We start from the raw sequence: 17180 nt of genomic DNA on the forward strand, positions 1-17180 counted from the left end.
GTAGCCATGCTATGGCTTGCTAAAACTGAAATCAGTTCTTTTCAATAGAAAGAAACTGACTTCAGAACTTCCATAATTATCATCCAGAATATTCAGTAAGAATCAATTATCAGAAAAATTTAACCTATAATTAAGACAAAGAATAATCAATAGAAACTAACTCCAAGTTGAGATAAATGTTGAATTAACAGATTATTATTTTTGAACTGCTATCATAGCAATCAGAAAAGAAATACAGTCATAATGAATTAACAGATGGAGGACCCTTGCAAAAGAAATGCAAACTATAAAAAGCAACAAAATAGAAATCTAGGATGAAAAATCTACTCAATGGGCTTAATTCCAAATTGAAGAGAGCAAATAAGAAACAGAGAACTTAAATATACCTCTGTGGAAATTATACAATCTGCAGACTAGAAAGAAGATTGAAAAATATTGAACAGAGCCACAATGACATGTGGGACAACATTAAGAGTATAACAACATCCAGCAATGAAAAGAGAGGGGGGAAAATGGAAAGAATAACAGAAAAAAAAATTGAAGAAACAAATTTCCAAAATTTGGTGAAAAATCCAAGAAGCACGTACAAGCAGCCTAAATACAACAAAACTATCCCTAGATATATCACCATAGTCTAACCACTGGAAACCAAAGATGCAGAGAAAGCTATAAAAAGTTCGAGAAAATAAAAATACATTTCAGACATGACAACAATATGGATGAAGACTAAATTTTTCTCAAAAAAGGCACAGAATATTATTATTGAATGTTGTAGTGTATTCTTTGACCACAATAGAATTTAATTAGAAATCAGTACGATATCTAGAAGAGTATCAAAGATTCGTAAATAAAATGAGAAGCCTCCACAGACCTTTCAGGCCAAAGAAAATTTAAGAATATTTCAAGCTGAATAATAAAAATATTACATCAAAAATAATGGGAAAAAATGATAAGACGTAGCTAAAGCAGGTCATAGGTAGGTTGCTAGGTGAATAGATAATAGGTATTTAGGAAATAGATGTAGTTTTATAGAGCTTGATATGTTTATATTAGAAAAGAAACACTTGATGGCAGTGATCCTAATCTCTATAAGAAGCTAGATGAAATGCCCCCAACATAGAAGGAAAGACTTATTAATAGAATTAAAAATAGACTAAATAATAGAATTAATAAAATGGAAAACAGATGAATGATACAAAATAACTAAAAAAAGCCCAAAGTCAGTTCTTTGAAAAGTTTAATGACCCTAGCAAAACCTATAAAGAGGTGAAGAGAGAGAGAGAGGGTGAAATGGAGAGCCCAAATTGCCAATATCAGGAATGAAAGCGGGGTGTCATTGAGATGAGAATAGCAAGGAAATGTTGTGAAAAATGAAGACCCAATACACTTGACAAATTAAATAAATTGCGTGGGTGGGGTTTCTCTGAAAAGCACAACTTATAAAGTCTGACAAAAATTTTATTCTTAACCAAAAATGTTCCTATAAGGGAAAGTTAAGAGACAAGGGGTTAATCCCAAGAATGCAAGGGGGGTTTAGCATTCAAAAATCAATCAATATAAGGGTATACCAAAATATGTGTTCTAAATCTTTTGTATACATCCTACACTGATTTTGTTGCATTCCTGTGTACCTTTGCTTTACCTTTTTTGTTAGTTTAAACTGACTTAACCTTTTAAACTAAAATACGTTTCTTACAACTTTATATTCTGCCTGAAAAACAACAATACTTGCCATACTAAAGTCGTAGCCTGTAAAGTACAAAAATCTGTAAACTATTCCTATGTGACTATCATACTGGAAAACAGAGGAAACTTTATTATGTACTCAACATTTTTAACATTTGTTCATGACGCTGAAATGATAAAGACTCTTTAACATTTAAGTCTCAAAAAATTCGTTTGTTTTAAAATAGCCTATGGTTGGGCTGGGGATGTGGCTCAAGCGGTAGTGCGCTCGCCTGGCATGCGTGTGGCCCGGGTTCAATCCTCAGCACCACATACAAACAAAGATGTTGTCCGCCAAAAACTAAGAAAAAAATAAATATTAAAATTCTCTCTCCCCCCACCTCCCTTCCTCCCCCCCCTCTCTCTTTAAAAAAAATAACCTATGGCTATCATTATTCTTAAAAGTGAAATTTTGAATGCCTTTCCTCTAAAATCAAGAATTGAGCAAAGATACCTGCTTTCATTATTTCCATTCAACATTGTACAGGAAGCTAGCCAGTGCTATAAGGATGAAAAAAAAAAAGAGTTAAAGACAAATATTGGGTTTAGGGTTGTTGCTGGGTTCGATCCTCAGCACCACATAACAAATAATGATATTGTGTCCATATGCAACTAAAAAAATATTTAAAAAAGACAAATATTGGCAATAAAGCATACAGGCTTTAGAAATTAAGGTTCCATATTGTAAGGAATCTACAAAGCAATAATTAAAAATAATAAAGGGCCACGCTAATCTCTAACTTAAAAAAAGAACTTAGAAGTAAAACTGTTAATAACCACTGTGTCAGTCAGTCCTTGTATGCAAACATGGATTTGATTTTACTTATCCTGAAAGGGTGTCTAATAACATAATCACATTAACACTATTTTACCTATTTTTTTTCACTTAAAAGCTTTTCCTATAATATGAATGCAATAAACAGAAACACCTCTTCTTGACCTAATTAAGGAAATAAAGAGCAGATAAATGAAAAGTAATTATTTCTAGCATCCTGTAATTTGTGGGTGCCACAGCCTGGATTAAAGGAGAAAAGCAAACTTTGGTGCTACTTAGATGCTATCTGGTGTCTCTGGTGTCTATCCTGTATGTTCTGGGCATAAAGGCACCTGCTCCTGTTTTTATTGCTCCAAATTTGAAACATGTTTTCAAAATTACAGCAACATTTTAAAATGATGTTAGATGAGAGTATAGATGCCCAAGGGTAAGAGAAGGCCATAGTTTCAGCTGGCTTATTAACTAATAACTATATCAGAAGGTATATGAAAAGTGTTAGAATTTTAATCTCTCTAGAGGCTAGAAATCTTTATTGGTATATTTGTTTGATTGTAGTTACTTATAATTTTGAAATACCAAAAGGCAGCACAAAAGCAGGAAAGCTAATTGCCCCTTCGGAAGGAGCACATTTGGGCTCAATGTGGAGAAAAATAGTGTTTGCCATCTGGGTACAACATACAGGAAGGAAATATATTATACTGAGGAAAATCAATTCTAGAAATATTTTTTTTTCTTTTGGAGTTACTGTTATCTATCCTTCTTAACTACTTAAAAAGTAATTTTATCTCAATGTTATTTTTCATGTAAGTCACATCAGTCAAACCATGGTGGATGACAATATTTTTAAAGTCTTAAATTTCAGTTTTTAAAGATTCAAGTAGTTTTATAAAGCATATTATAAGACAAGGATTATAGTCTTACTTGAATGTTATGAAGAACACAATGTGTTTATGTGTAGGTATGATACATAAGTTAAAACTCTATGATAATTATTTTGCCAAAGATTATTCATAATTGCCTACTTTTAATATTAGTTCATGCTCTTAAAATTAGTTAACTTGAATTATAATTTGTATTATCACCAAATAGTAATATAACCATTGTTCATATTATCAGGTCTAGGGGTATAGCTCAGTGGCAGAGTGCTTACCAACATGCACAAGAAAGGCCCTGATTTCAATCCCTAGCAAACCCTGCCCCCCCCCCCCAAAAAAAAAGACTTATTAAAGAAATGTGACATTTCATGAATCTCACATTACAGCATTGCTTCAAATTTACAACCATTAAAGAAACAGACACTAGTTACAATTCAGTGTTGTTGAGATACAAGCAAGTTAACACTTTCCAGTTAAGTGGGCATCCTGTCAGAGAACAGTAGGATGAACTAAAGAACTTGAACTGCTGGGTACAGTGGCACATGCCTGTAATCCCAGCAGCTTGGTCCGCTGAGGCAGGAGGATCACAAGTTCAAAGCCAGCCTCAGCAAAAGTGAAATGCTAAGCAACTCAGTGAGACCTTGTCTCTACAGAATATACAAAATAGGGATGGGGATGTGACTCAGTGGCTGAGTGCCTCTGAGTTCAATTCCAGTACCAGTAAATAAATAAAGTACTTGAACTAAAACACATTTCAACAGCTTTATTGAGATACAATTTAGATACCATCATATTAGTCAACAATGTTTAATCATCAGATTTTAATATAATTACAGAGTTATACAAGCATCACCATAATCTAATTTTAGAACATTTCATCATCCCCAAAAGAAATGTGCACCCAATAACTGTCATTCCCCATTCCCAATCATACCAGGCTGTAAGCAGCCACTAGTCTGTTTTCTGTCTCTATAGATTTGCCTATTCAGGACATTTCCTACAAATGATATGATACATGATTTTGTTGTTGTTGTTGTTGTTAATAGTAACTTTCGTTCAGTTAGCATACATTTGAAGTTTTCCATGTTATAGCATGCATTACTACTCCATTTTTTTAAATTGTCAAATAGTATTCCATAGCATGGGCATACCACATTTTGTTTATCCCTTCATCAGCTGATAGACATTGAGTTTGTTTCCACTTGGGATATATATGGAGATATATATATATATATATATATATATATATATATATATATATATATATATATATTATAAACATTTATGAGGTTTTTGTGTGGATGTACTTCATTTCCATTCTCTGGGATAAAAATGTAAAATTGGACATTTTGATATAAACTAGGTATAATTTTGCATCACATCCCAAACTACAATCAAATAACTGCTAAAACATTTAAGTATCTTTTTAATGAAATGTAAAAAAATAGTTTAATTTGTGTGAGTATTCATCATTATTAGGGCTATCAATTGAATTTTAAATTTTATATAATTCACTCCTAGTTGTGTGTAAAGTATTATTAAAACACTAATAAAATGTCATATTTTGGATTTTTAAAATTCTGATTAAGAAATAGAGAAAGGGTGGCTGAAAGCTGACCATAAGCTATTTTCATAATTTTTGTTCATTAAAAATTGGTAACCTGTACACCATTCATTAACTCCAAACTGCATTGTTTTTCCTCTTTTTGTTGTGTGTCAGGGGAGGGTGAATTTTTCAGATTCCATTATTCTAGATACATATAAGTGTTTGATAGTTTCTAACTGGAAAATGTAACCTCCATTAATTTAAAAGACAGTCCAGTTGATTTCTCTGTGGAAAGAGGGAAGAGAACTTCTAAAAGTAAAACATCCTGTACCATTGATCTACCAGCCTGTTTTTGTGCCAGTACCATGCTGTTTTTGTTACTATTGCTCTGTAGTATAGTTTAAGATCTGGTATAGCGATACCACCTGTTTCACTCTTCCTGCTTAGAATTGCTTTAGCTATTCTGGGTCTCTTATTTTTCCAGATGAATTTCATAATTGCCTTTTCTATTTCTGTAAGGAATGCCGTTGGGATTTTGATCGGAATCACATTGAATCTGTAAAGTGCTTTTGGTAATATGGCCATTTTAATAATATTAATTCTGCCTATCCATGAGCAAGGTATATCTTTCCATCTTCTAAGGTCTTCTTCTATTTCTCTCTTTAGGGTTCTATAATTTTCATTGTATAGATCTTTCACCTCTTTTTAAAGTTGATTCCCAAGTATTTTATTTTATTTTATTTATTTTTTGAGGATATTATGAATGGGGTAGTTTTCCTCATTTCCATTTCAGAGGATTTGTCACTGATATACAGGAATGCCTTTGATTTATGGGTGTTGATTTTATATCCTGCCACTTTGCTGAATTCATTTACTAGTTCTAGAAGTTTCTTGGTAGAACCTTTTTGGTCTTCTAGGTATAGAATCATATCATCAGCAAATAGTGCTAGTTTAAGTTCTTCTTTTCCTATAGTTAAACCTTTAATTTCTTTCGTCTGACTAATTGCTCTGGCTAGTGCTTCAAGAACTATGTTGAATAGAAGTGGTGAGAGAGGGCATCCAGAAGAGAGGACACAGAGACCAACCCACAAAATTACAACTACATTATATTAGACAAAGGTGCTAAAAGCATGCAATGGAGAAAGGATAGTATCTTCAACAAATGGTGCTAGGAGAACTGGAAATTCATATGCAACAAAATGAAATTTAATCCCTATCTCTCACCATGCACAAAAGTTAACTCAAAATAGATCAAGGATCTAGGAATCAAACCAGAGACTCTGCGTCTAATAGAAGAAAAAGTAGGCCCTAATCTTCATTACGTGGGGTTAGGCCCCAAATTCCTTAATAAGACGCCTATAGCACAAGAATTAAAACCAAGAATCAACAAATAGGACAAATTCAAACTAAAAAGTTTTTTCTCAGCAAGAGAAATAATATGTGAAGTGAATAGGGAGCCTACATCCTGGGAACAAATTTTTACCCCTCACACATCAGATAGAGCTCTAATCTCTAGGGTATACAAAGAACTCAAAAAGTTAAACAAACAAACAAAAAAACCCAAATAACCCAATCAATAAATGGGCCAAGGACCTGAACAGACACTTCTCAGAAGAGGACATACAATCAATCAACAAATACACGAAAAATGCTCACCATCTCTAGCAATCAGAGAAATGCAAATTAAAACTACTCTAAGATACCATCTCACTCCAGTAAGAATGGCAGCCATTATGAAGTCACACAACAAGTGCTGGCAAGGATGCGGGGAAAAAAGTACACTCATACATTGCTGGTGGGACTGCAAATTGGTGCAGCCAATTTGGAAAGCAGTATGGAGATTCCTTGGAAAGCTGGGAATGGAACTACCATTTGACCCAGCTATTCCTCTTCTCGGAGTATACCCAAAAGACCTAAAAACGGCATACTACAGGGACACAGCCACATCATTGTTTAAAGCAGCACAATTCACAATAGCTAGACTGTGGAGCCAACCTAGATGCCCTTCAATGGATGAATGGATTAAAAAAATGTGGTATTTATATACAATGGAATATTACTCAGCACTAAAAAATAACAAGATCATGGCATTTGCAGGGAAATGGATGGCATTAGAGAAGATTATGCTAAGTGAAGTTAGCCAATCCCCCCAAAACAAATGCCGAATGTCTTCTCTGATATAAGGGGGGGTGACTCAAAATGGGGTAGGGAGGAAGAGCATGAGAAGAAGATTACCTCTAGATAGGGAAGAGAGGTGGGAGGGAAAGGGAGGGAGAAGGGGAATTGCATGGAAGATGGAAGGAGACCCTCATCGTTACACAAAATACATGTATGGCGATGTGAGAAAAAAAAAAGAAGTGTATCACATTAGATTGGGTAGAGAGAAGTGATGGGAGGGGAGGGGAGGGGAAGGGGGGAAAGGAAGGACAGCAGAATAAAATAGACATTATTATTGCTGTGTGTATATACGTGACTGCATGACCAATGTGATTCTGCAACCTGTACAATCAGAAAAAAAAAAAAAAGTAAAACATCCTTCTGTAATTAACACTCTTTCAGTCACAAATTATTCGCCAGGGATGTTGGTGGAGGACGTGTCTTGATAGATTACAGATTATATCTGTTCAGGCCTGCTTAGGTCTATTTAGAGCTCTTCTTTTAATTCACTGTCAGCTGCCGACCTGGCAGCCGTGCCCTTTAACCCTTTCTCTTCACCCTCTGTGTAACCATCCAGGCAGATTTGACGTCTCCATTCATTTCAAAATGAATCCATTTGGTAATGATGTGTTCTCTAAGACAGGACAAACTCCTGTGCTCCTGTAACCTTCAATTGCAAAGATGTTCTAAGCAAGTGGGAAGCTGAAGGTTGAGTAGGTACCCAAAGAATTCATTGACCAAAAAAAAAAAAAAAAACCTGCTTATAGACAGGCAAATGCACAGAAAACCTCTGAGCCAATTCCCATCTACAGATTTAATTATAAGACAAATGCAAATTCAGAGGGAGCTATATACACAAATGAACCCATGGCAGGCAAAACACAAGACAAGTTAAGGCTTCTCTGGATGTTGTCAGAAGATAATTTTCAAAAAATTAAATATGGCTCAGACAAATGTAGAATGAACATGTCAAAGATTTATTTTACTCATAAATGAAGGAGCCAACAGTATGACAAAACTGATTCAAACAATATTCATGGAATTATTTTTTTAAAGAATGTTAGAATAACATTGCTAGGGTATATATAAACTCGCAAGTGTACTCCAAAGAAATAAAAGTCATATTGTGTTGAATTTTCTTTTCTACTGGACAAAAAATGTACAAGTCTGGAATTTAACTAGAAGTAATTAGCAAGTCAAAAAAGGGCATATTCCCCTAAATAATCTTTGGGTGGCCCAGTTAAATAATTATTCAGTATTACATTGAAAGGATATACTGTTCTCCCTTTGCCGTATTCCAAGGTTTTTTTTATACTTTTTTAAACAATTCATACTGGCATATCCTAAACCTTATTTTTAAGAGTTTTAGTTGTTTCTTGGTAATGCAATACACATTTGTATTATGTCAGATACAAGACACTGGCCATGGAAGTCCTCAAACTCAAAACATGGGCCAGAGGCTTTGGGCCTACTCTTTATTTCTGTTCTTAGGTTACCTATGTATTTTAAAACCTTTCTAATTCCATCTTAGGGACAGAATTCTGTTTTAACTGCAACCTCATTTTAACCAATTGTTAGGACCCAAACAACTTTCCAGACTCCTAATTTAGATGGCAAGCAATCTTAAGCCCAGCAGAATAGGAGCACTTTCAGATGACTTTTTAGATTGACATTTAAGTGCTCTAGCTGCCATATCTCAGTAAAAAAGCCAGAATCAGGAAGAGAAACACCATGAAACACCATCAAATCTCTTTCATGGCAAAGTATCTTGAGCCAGAGGCTGCTGACAGCTCTGCTTCTCTTGAGGTGAGCAAGCCTCTGTGGGATTTCTAAGAGCAACTAGAATAGACATTGACAACTGTGGCCCATGTGGTTTTGGGTCTGCAAACTGATTTTGTCTGGTCAACTTATTAATATTAGTATTTGCATTTTTATGTTTTTAAAGAGTAGGTTTTTTGGTTTTATTTTGTTTTCAGAATATGGAACATAGACCTCATGGGATCTGTCAAGCTTAAGTATATGCTATCTCTACCTTTATAGGACAGAGTTATCTCTGCATTTATAAAAAAAATCAATAAAGAAAACTTGTTTGTTAATATGTGTCAAAGATTTACAACAAACTTACTGTAAGGGAAAAGTTCTCTACTAGCTAATTCAAAGATCTGTTCTTTCTTTCTCTCTTTCTCTTTCTTTCTTTCTCTCTCCTTCCTTCCTTCCTTCCTTCCTTCCTTCCTTCCTTCCTTCCTTTTTGTGTGTGCTGGGGTTGAACCCAGGGCCTTGCACATGCTAACATACTGTACTACTCAGCTACATCCCCAGCCCAAAAATTTGCTTTTGGTAAGGATATTTTATAGCAAAAGAAATTGGATTGGTTAAAGGTCGATAAACTCTTGGTTGACAGCTGGTCAACTCTGTGTGTTTCAACTAATTTCCCAGAATAATTCTCAGTGTTATTAAAGTTCATGGGAATCAATTACTTAAGCAGTTTTATAGGAATATTAATTTCTTTCTGGGAGGAAGTTGTAAATAAAATCAAACAGGTTTGGGACATTTTTTTTTTTAACAAGGCAATGTAATAGTCCATTTTTAAAAGCATACCCTAGGGTGCAGTAAAAGAAAAGTAAACTGTAGGAACCTTTTGTTATCACACTAGCTCTTATAGCTTGTTTAACTTAGGACTTCACAAATAGAAAGATGAAAAACTTGGAAAAGAATCAGAAGACCATCACAAAAAGAATTAGGGCATTGGAAACAGACTCTGTATAGAGAGATAAAATGAAAGGAATTGAGCTGTTTCCGCTAAGATGAGGAAGTTAAGGAAAAATTTAGTAACTACTTGCAGGTATGAGGGGATCTCCAACTGAGTACAAAGAGCGGTTGTGCATCTCTTCTGAAAATAGAAGTTTAACTTGCACATAAGAATTCCAGTGGCCAGAAAGAATTGTCAGACATCAAGTAGACAGCTTTTCCACAAATTTTGACAGAGGCTGGGTCTTTGGAAGAACTAAAAATAGAAGCAAGTTACAGCTTTCTGCCATGGTTTTAGTGTGGTCTTGCCTGATGGGTTAGCTGGATAATCTCTTGAAATCAGCCTGGTGCTGATAATTTGAGACCACACTGGGTACGAACCACCAGGTCGACTAGCCTTTGAGCAGATTGATCACAGCCACTGATCCTGCAGACTTACACTGTGAAAGAAGAGACAGGGTAAACAAATGCACCACAATGTGGAGTAGCATTATCACAGAACAGGAATGCATTTGTAAGCATTTCAGTATTTGGAAAGGGGCAAAATTAAAAATCTGGCTCATAAAGCAAAGACATGAAAGAGGAAGAAAGATACCCACGTCTGAAGGAGGGAGATCCGCTCAGTAGGACAGCAAATATAAGGATGTATCGGGTAGGCTTCAAAGTGTCTTGTCCACCTCTATTTTGAATGAGATGAGGAGCCACTAGAGGGTTCTGAGCAAATAAGAGTCTTAATCTAACTTGGATTTTGAAAGGATCACTTTGGTTGCAGCATAGAGAAATTCTTATCAACATTTGTCTCAGGGCCTTTGTACTCTTAAATTATTAAAGATTCCAAAGAGCTTTATATAGGTTTTTCTGTAGATATTTACTGTATGTGAAATTTAAAACTGATGTCTATTTTAAAATAATAATGAAGCCACTAGATATTAATGCAAATAACATTTTTTATGAAAATGACTACATTTTTCAAAAGAAATGAAGTGAGAAGATAGCAGTATAAATTCTGCACATCCCCTCTATGCCTGGCATTTGATCTGTTCATTCACATGTCCTCTCTAGCCTCTAGAAAACTTCTCTGTTCACTCACTGGAAAGTAAATTTAAAAGGCAAGGTAATATATAGTATTTTATGAAAATAATTTTAACTTCTCTAATTCCCCAAAGAGGCATACTTTGACAAACAGTGGTAGAGAAAATTGTAGGAGGCAAAGATGGAAGCATAGAGAATAGTTAGGAATGTGCTATATACACCAAACGAGACCTGCTAGTGACTTGGGCTATAGCAGCCCAGGTAGTGAGAACTGTTGAGTTTTTGGATGTAGTTTAAGGTTGAGCCAATAGGCCTTCCTGACAGAATAGACCTGGATGTGAGAGAAGGAAGTCAAAATTGACTCCAAGATTTTGAATCAAAGGATATGTAATTACAGATTCCCTATTGACTAAAATGTGGAGGATTGTGAGAACAGCAGATTTGGGAAGGAAGTGAAGAAATTTTGGGTACCTACTTATTTAATTAATTAATTTTGAAATATCTAGTAGAGCATCCATTGGAAATTATAAGTCAGCAGCTGGGTATTTAAGTCTGGAATTCAGAGGAGGAACTTATTTATTTATTTATTTTTATGTATGTATTTTTGTGGTTCTGGGGATCAAACCCAGGGGCACTGTGCCACTGCGCTACATCCCCTGCCCTTGTTTTATTTTAAGACAAGGTCTCATTGAATTGCCCAACTGATCTCAAACTTTCAATCCTCCTGCCTCACCCAGCCTCCTCTAAGTAGCTGGGATAACAGGTGTGTACCACTTCAGCTGGCCAGGGAAGGGGCTTTGTATTGCCTTGGAATATTTCAGTATTTTTAAAGTAAAGAATGCATAAAAGTAAAATATGTCCTTCAATGTCTGAAATATTCTATTTATTCTACTCTCCAATTAGAAAGTTAGTTTGACTAGATATTGAACTCCAAATTGACACCTCCTTCCATTAGGAATTTTTAAAAAAAATGTAATTTAATAAAATTTAATAAAAACCATCTTCTAGCATTCAGTATTATTGCTGAGAAACCTAATGTTCTGTGTTTTCTCTCTTTATTCCTCTTACCTGACCTAACCCCACTGCCAAAAACTTTTAGGATCTTCTCTCTCCCTAATGTTCTAGACTTCACAGTGGTGTGGGTCTTTATTAATTCATTAATTCATATTGAGTTCAATCATTTGGAAAAAATTATTTCACTCTTTCTTTGATAACTTCCATTCATTTTCTTTTTACTCTAGAAAATTTCTGTTTTTCAAATATTGGATTTCTAATTTTTCTCCCACATTTTTATTCTACTTTAAGATTAGTTTTGTCAAAATTAAAATCCAACCCTTAGGTTGATTGCTTGATTTTTAATTTCTAAGCTTTTTCTGATGAACACACATCAACTACTAACTTGCTGAGAATATTAATTAGAGTTTGAAGGTTTTAAAATGTGAACTCCTGCTGTCTGTTTTTGTATTTCTCTCTTACTTTTGATTCACATATGTGTTCTTTGTTCCTTTGATTGTGTATCTTTTCTATTTATATCTTTAAGATTGGAAACATTCCCCCAAATATATGGCCATCTATAACTGGGTCTTTATACATCTTAGTCCATTTGGTAACTGAATACCATAGTCATTGATAATGAACAGAAATTTTTGGCTCACAGTTTGTAGGCTGGGAAGTCCAATATCAAGCCACCAGCCTCTGGCAGCAGCCTTTATCATGTGGTAGATGGAATCACATGACAGAAGAGCAGAGAAAGCAAGAGAAAGGGAGTGAGAAAGAGAGAGCAAGCGCACAAGCATAGGACAGTAGATTCCACCCTCATGAATGAATTAATGCCCTAAACACCTCTTAGAAATTACACCTCTGGTTTTTTTAATTTGCATACTATTTTTTCAATAAGGGATTAGTCTCTACAGTATATAAACAACATAATGTTTACAAAGTCATAGCCATATAGGAAGAAGACTGTTGATGTTCTATTACATAGAAGTTTGCTATAGTTAATAATACTTTTTATATAATTCAAAATAGAAGTTTGTACTCAACATAAACAAATGACAAATGTTTGAGATGATGGATAAGTTAGTATTCTCAGATCATCAACATGCAATGTATAAATGTACCAAAACATCACACTGTATCCCATAAAGATGCACAATTATTATCCATCAATAGCAAGTATAAACATACTTATATTCTTTTTTTTTTTAATCTTAAGTATAAGTTCCACCTCTTAAAACTGTTTTCATAACAATTATATTTGAGCACAAGTTCTAGAGGAGACCAAAAGCCCTTGGAAGATCTGTGTGAACTATGGGACCTGTGCAACTTCTCAGCAGAGTGATCATGTCATGGACACCTTCTGGCTTTATGGCATTCACATGGATACCATAACTCCCAGAATACAATCCTTGGCATCTCATTGCTTTCCAAAATCAACCCTAAGTCGTCTTTATCTTCATGAAACGCATAAGTATATGGGTATGTATGACAGTGTTCTCTCTGGAGATTTATATATGTGGCTTTGTTTTGTATGTAGAAGTACCAGGGCAGGAGGACTTGCATAATATATTATAGTCAGAAGTAGAGTTGGATCTAGACCTCGGACTTCCTGTCAAATCTTCTCTCTTCAGCTAATGCTCCTCATAGTTTCCATCAGTAACTTTCTCAGGAATATTTCAGGAATTTGGGAATAGAGATGGACGCATTCTGTTCAAAGGACCAAATTTCATTTTATATCTATATTTTACCTTTTTAAAAGCATGCAAATTTTGCATTTGATTCTATATTCTTTTTGGTTTTAATACAAAATTTCCTTTTAGCCCGAAAATCTTTGATTAAAGTCAGTACCAGGAAAGTATGCCCTCTGCATTCTACGCCCTCTTCTCCTCCTCCATCTCCTCCTCCACCACTTGAATGCATTTGCCTACCCCAGCATGGAAAGCACAGCCCATGTGACTGAAGAGTTAGGCTATGATGTCAAATGCTATCAGAGGGACTCTCCACCTCCTCTCACCACACACAGGCACACACATGGTCACTTAAGAAAGGACATTGTATCTTTCTCTGTCATAATAATCTAAGCATAATCATATGATGTTAAGGACTTAGCTTCCTGATGTCTTACTAGTCCACCATTGCTAGTACATATCTCTCACTTATCTGATTGAAGGCAGTTAATACCGAGGTTATATCTCATCTGAAAAGTGGGTAGAAGGAGATGTTGACAAGTTTCTTTACTTTAAACGCACAAATGAGAGTTGAATCCATCTTTGCTGTTTAGATTCCAGTGGCTAGGACAGAGTCTTATGGCCATATCTGCCCGCAAGGAGGCTGGAACATGTACCCATCCATTATTAGGTGAAAAGGAGGGGCTGGGTATTGGGAGACCACAGGCTGTCTCTCTCATCATAATGCTTTATTTATCTTCTAGCTAAGGGCACTAACAGCGCTTGAGCACAGAAGTAACTAATAACAAAAATACAACATGAGGCCACTTCAGTGACTGTTCTGGGAGGTCCATGACTCAGCTTCCAGGAAGTCTGTCTTCAGGGAACCCACAGATTGTTGCTGGTTTCCTCAGCCACAGGTGCAGCTTCCTGTAGACTCCAGAAAGGCAGCTGTGTTGTTGTATGGCAGCAGTCAGGGGAGCAGATTTTCCAAAAGTTCCAACTCCATAGCAACAGGTCTAACCACCTATAAGGTGTTGGGTAGGGTGGGCCCTTGCTCTTAAGGAGTTGTTATAATGTTATCATTGGTCTTAGCTTTGGAGCCTTCCTTAAAACTTTGGGTCATGCACTAGAGATGATAGGTACTGATTAAGCTCCAAGAGCCACTCTGTCTGTGGGAACCCAGGAGAACTGAACACCTGGGACCTCTGGATTGGGGCAGGTTGACACTTTGCAAGGTTTTGACAGCTACATATGGAGTTAGAGATGGTTAAAGAAACTGGCCTCTCTTGAGGCAAGGAGAAAAATTACCAAATGTTTTAAAGGGGGCACCATGATTTGGGGATACTTATTGGAAGTTTCTATGAAGAACAGACATGGAAACACAAAGACCTTTCAGAATCTAAGATTCCTGAGAAACCCAGAGCTAATTTTTTTTTTTTTTAAGAATGAGGTCCATAATTGTATTTACTGTATTTTACTTGATTATACTGTGTTTTACTTGTATTTAGTGTTTTTTTTTCCTAAGGGTGTATAATTTAAAGAGTTTAAAAACCTGCCCAAGATCACCAGCTAATAGCTATAAAGCTAGATTGCAAACCTAAATTTTTCTGGCTATAAAACTTACATCATGAGGTGGGGAGGGGGGAGGGTGGAGGATGGGAAAGGCAGCGGAGCACAACAGACACTAGTATGGCAATATGTAAATCAATGGATGTGTAACTGATGTGATTCTGCAATCTGTGTATGGGGTGAAGGTGGGAGTTCATAACCCACTTGAATCAAAGTGTGGAATATGATATGTCAAGAAATTTGTAATGTTTTGAACAACCCACAATAAAAAATTTAAAAAAAAAACTTACATCATAATCATTGCATTGTATTACACAAAATAGTGAGTAGACATGACTTACATTTATTTTTATTTTTTTAGGTTAAAGTGGCTGCTTATGACTAAACTTAGAGTTCTGGGAATGCAGATGTTGAATGAAGTAACATATACATATAAGGTAATGAAAAGTATATTTCTTATTAACTTTACTGTTGGCCTATATTGTTTTGGATAAAGGACTTCATATCACCTTAAACGTACAAAATGACTGTAATCATTTCTAGGGAAGAGAATTCACAAAATTACCTTTCAGTTTTTTATTAAGATCTATTGATGTACTGCTGGTGTCCTCAGTAGGGGCACATGGTGTCTTTTGAATGGTCCGCCTAACTGTTGTCATGGGACCATTAGGTTGTGGCTATTGTGGTTTAGAGGATGCATGATATGATATTCACTTCTGCAAAATTTTAGGAAGACTTCTTCTTCAAGATAAGGGGAAAAATTTTAGACTTGAACTGGGACATGAACAAAGGACTATGTCACATTAGAATATTTTATAAGCTAAAACAAAATATATGAGGTAAGGCCATAGGGCATGTTACTGAGGGTAAGCAGGAGGTAGATAATCTCAGGAATGCAAGCATATGACTGAGAGTACCTTTGTATTCTCTCAGCTGGACTGAGATTTTATTTTTAATTGAAATATACCATGCTTTCAAAGAGCCCCCTTGTGCCACATCCAAATGGGAGCATAATAGTTCCCTTATATGAGGAAACCACAATCTTGAAAACACTGGTTTTCCTGGATGTTCTTTGGCCACCCTGCTGTTTGGTTTAACTAACATTTCTGGTAATGGAGTTGCTTGAGTCTCAGGATTAGTTTGCTCAGAATTTTTATGCTTCTGCCAGACCCCTTCCTGTTGACATATTCACTGAGTCAAAATTACTTGTGTGACATCATAAGCAGTGTTAAGTATAGCATTTGAAAACAGTCTGAGTCTCTGATATGTTAATTAATCTATTTGAGTGTGTTTGCTTGGAAACCTGGAATGAAGCCTGTTTTAAAATATATTTGTTTTTAGAATATAATCTGAAAAAGACTAGAAAATTCTTAGGCACAGAAAGGTTTTCAAATAGTCACTGTGCATATCTCAATATCTCATATGATAAGGCATTTTATTAAATGGCAATGGAGAAGGAAGCATGTATTTTAAGAATATGCATCCTTATTTTTAGAAAGATTATACCTAAGCCCCATCTTCGTTTTGTTTGCAGTACTGGGGATTGAACCCAGGACCTTATACCTACTAGGGAACCACGCTGAATTACACCCTCTACCAGTAAAAAACCAAAATACATATATTACATATAATATTACATATAAAATTACTTTTATTAATTTGGTTTTTGGAGATAGGGTTTTTCCAAGTTGCTCAGGCTGGCCTTGGACTTGAGATCCTCCTGTCTCAGCTTCCTGAGTTGCTAGGATTACAGGCAGGCCCCACAGTGCCCCAGCCCGTCTGTTTTTATATTAGAATCACCTGTGAATAGAATTAAGGATATGTTCATTTTTCCAAAACTAAGCAATTGATATAAAGATTTAACGTGTGTATCATTGTTTCTTATACTGAGTGATAAACTATAAACTATTTATTAAAAACATATATATACTTCATGCTGAATGGGTTCTTTCCTGACAGGAAAATAGACTGCCTATTCTCTCATTTAGATATTGGATCAAGTAGTGCCTACCCTTTAAATTCTCTGAAGTTATTAAGCACCTAAGAGGCTATAGATCTAAAAGATTTAAAGCCAAAGAGTTAGG

General features: G+C 35.4%; 1 protein-coding gene across 2 annotated transcripts in view; it reads left to right on the forward strand.

The window, feature by feature from the left end:
- Lrrc8c (leucine rich repeat containing 8 VRAC subunit C) overlaps positions 1-17180 on the forward strand; it is a 98176-nt gene that overhangs the window by 11820 nt on the left and 69176 nt on the right. The window contains exons 1-2 of one of the 2 annotated variants that reach the window (XM_046461421.2): positions 12185-13336; positions 15458-15533. The gene's annotated coding sequence lies outside the window, so the exon portion shown is untranslated. Of the gene's footprint in view, positions 1-12184; positions 13337-15457; positions 15534-17180 lie in introns of those variants that run through there. The other variant, XM_046461415.2, reaches the window with a different exon arrangement.

The sequence above is a fragment of the Marmota monax genome, unplaced genomic scaffold (assembly GCF_021218885.2).
Source record: "Marmota monax isolate L192 unplaced genomic scaffold, Marmota_monax_Labrador192_F-V1.1 WCK01_AAM20220418_F8-fsc00070, whole genome shotgun sequence".
NCBI classification, from domain to species: domain Eukaryota; kingdom Metazoa; phylum Chordata; class Mammalia; order Rodentia; family Sciuridae; genus Marmota; species Marmota monax.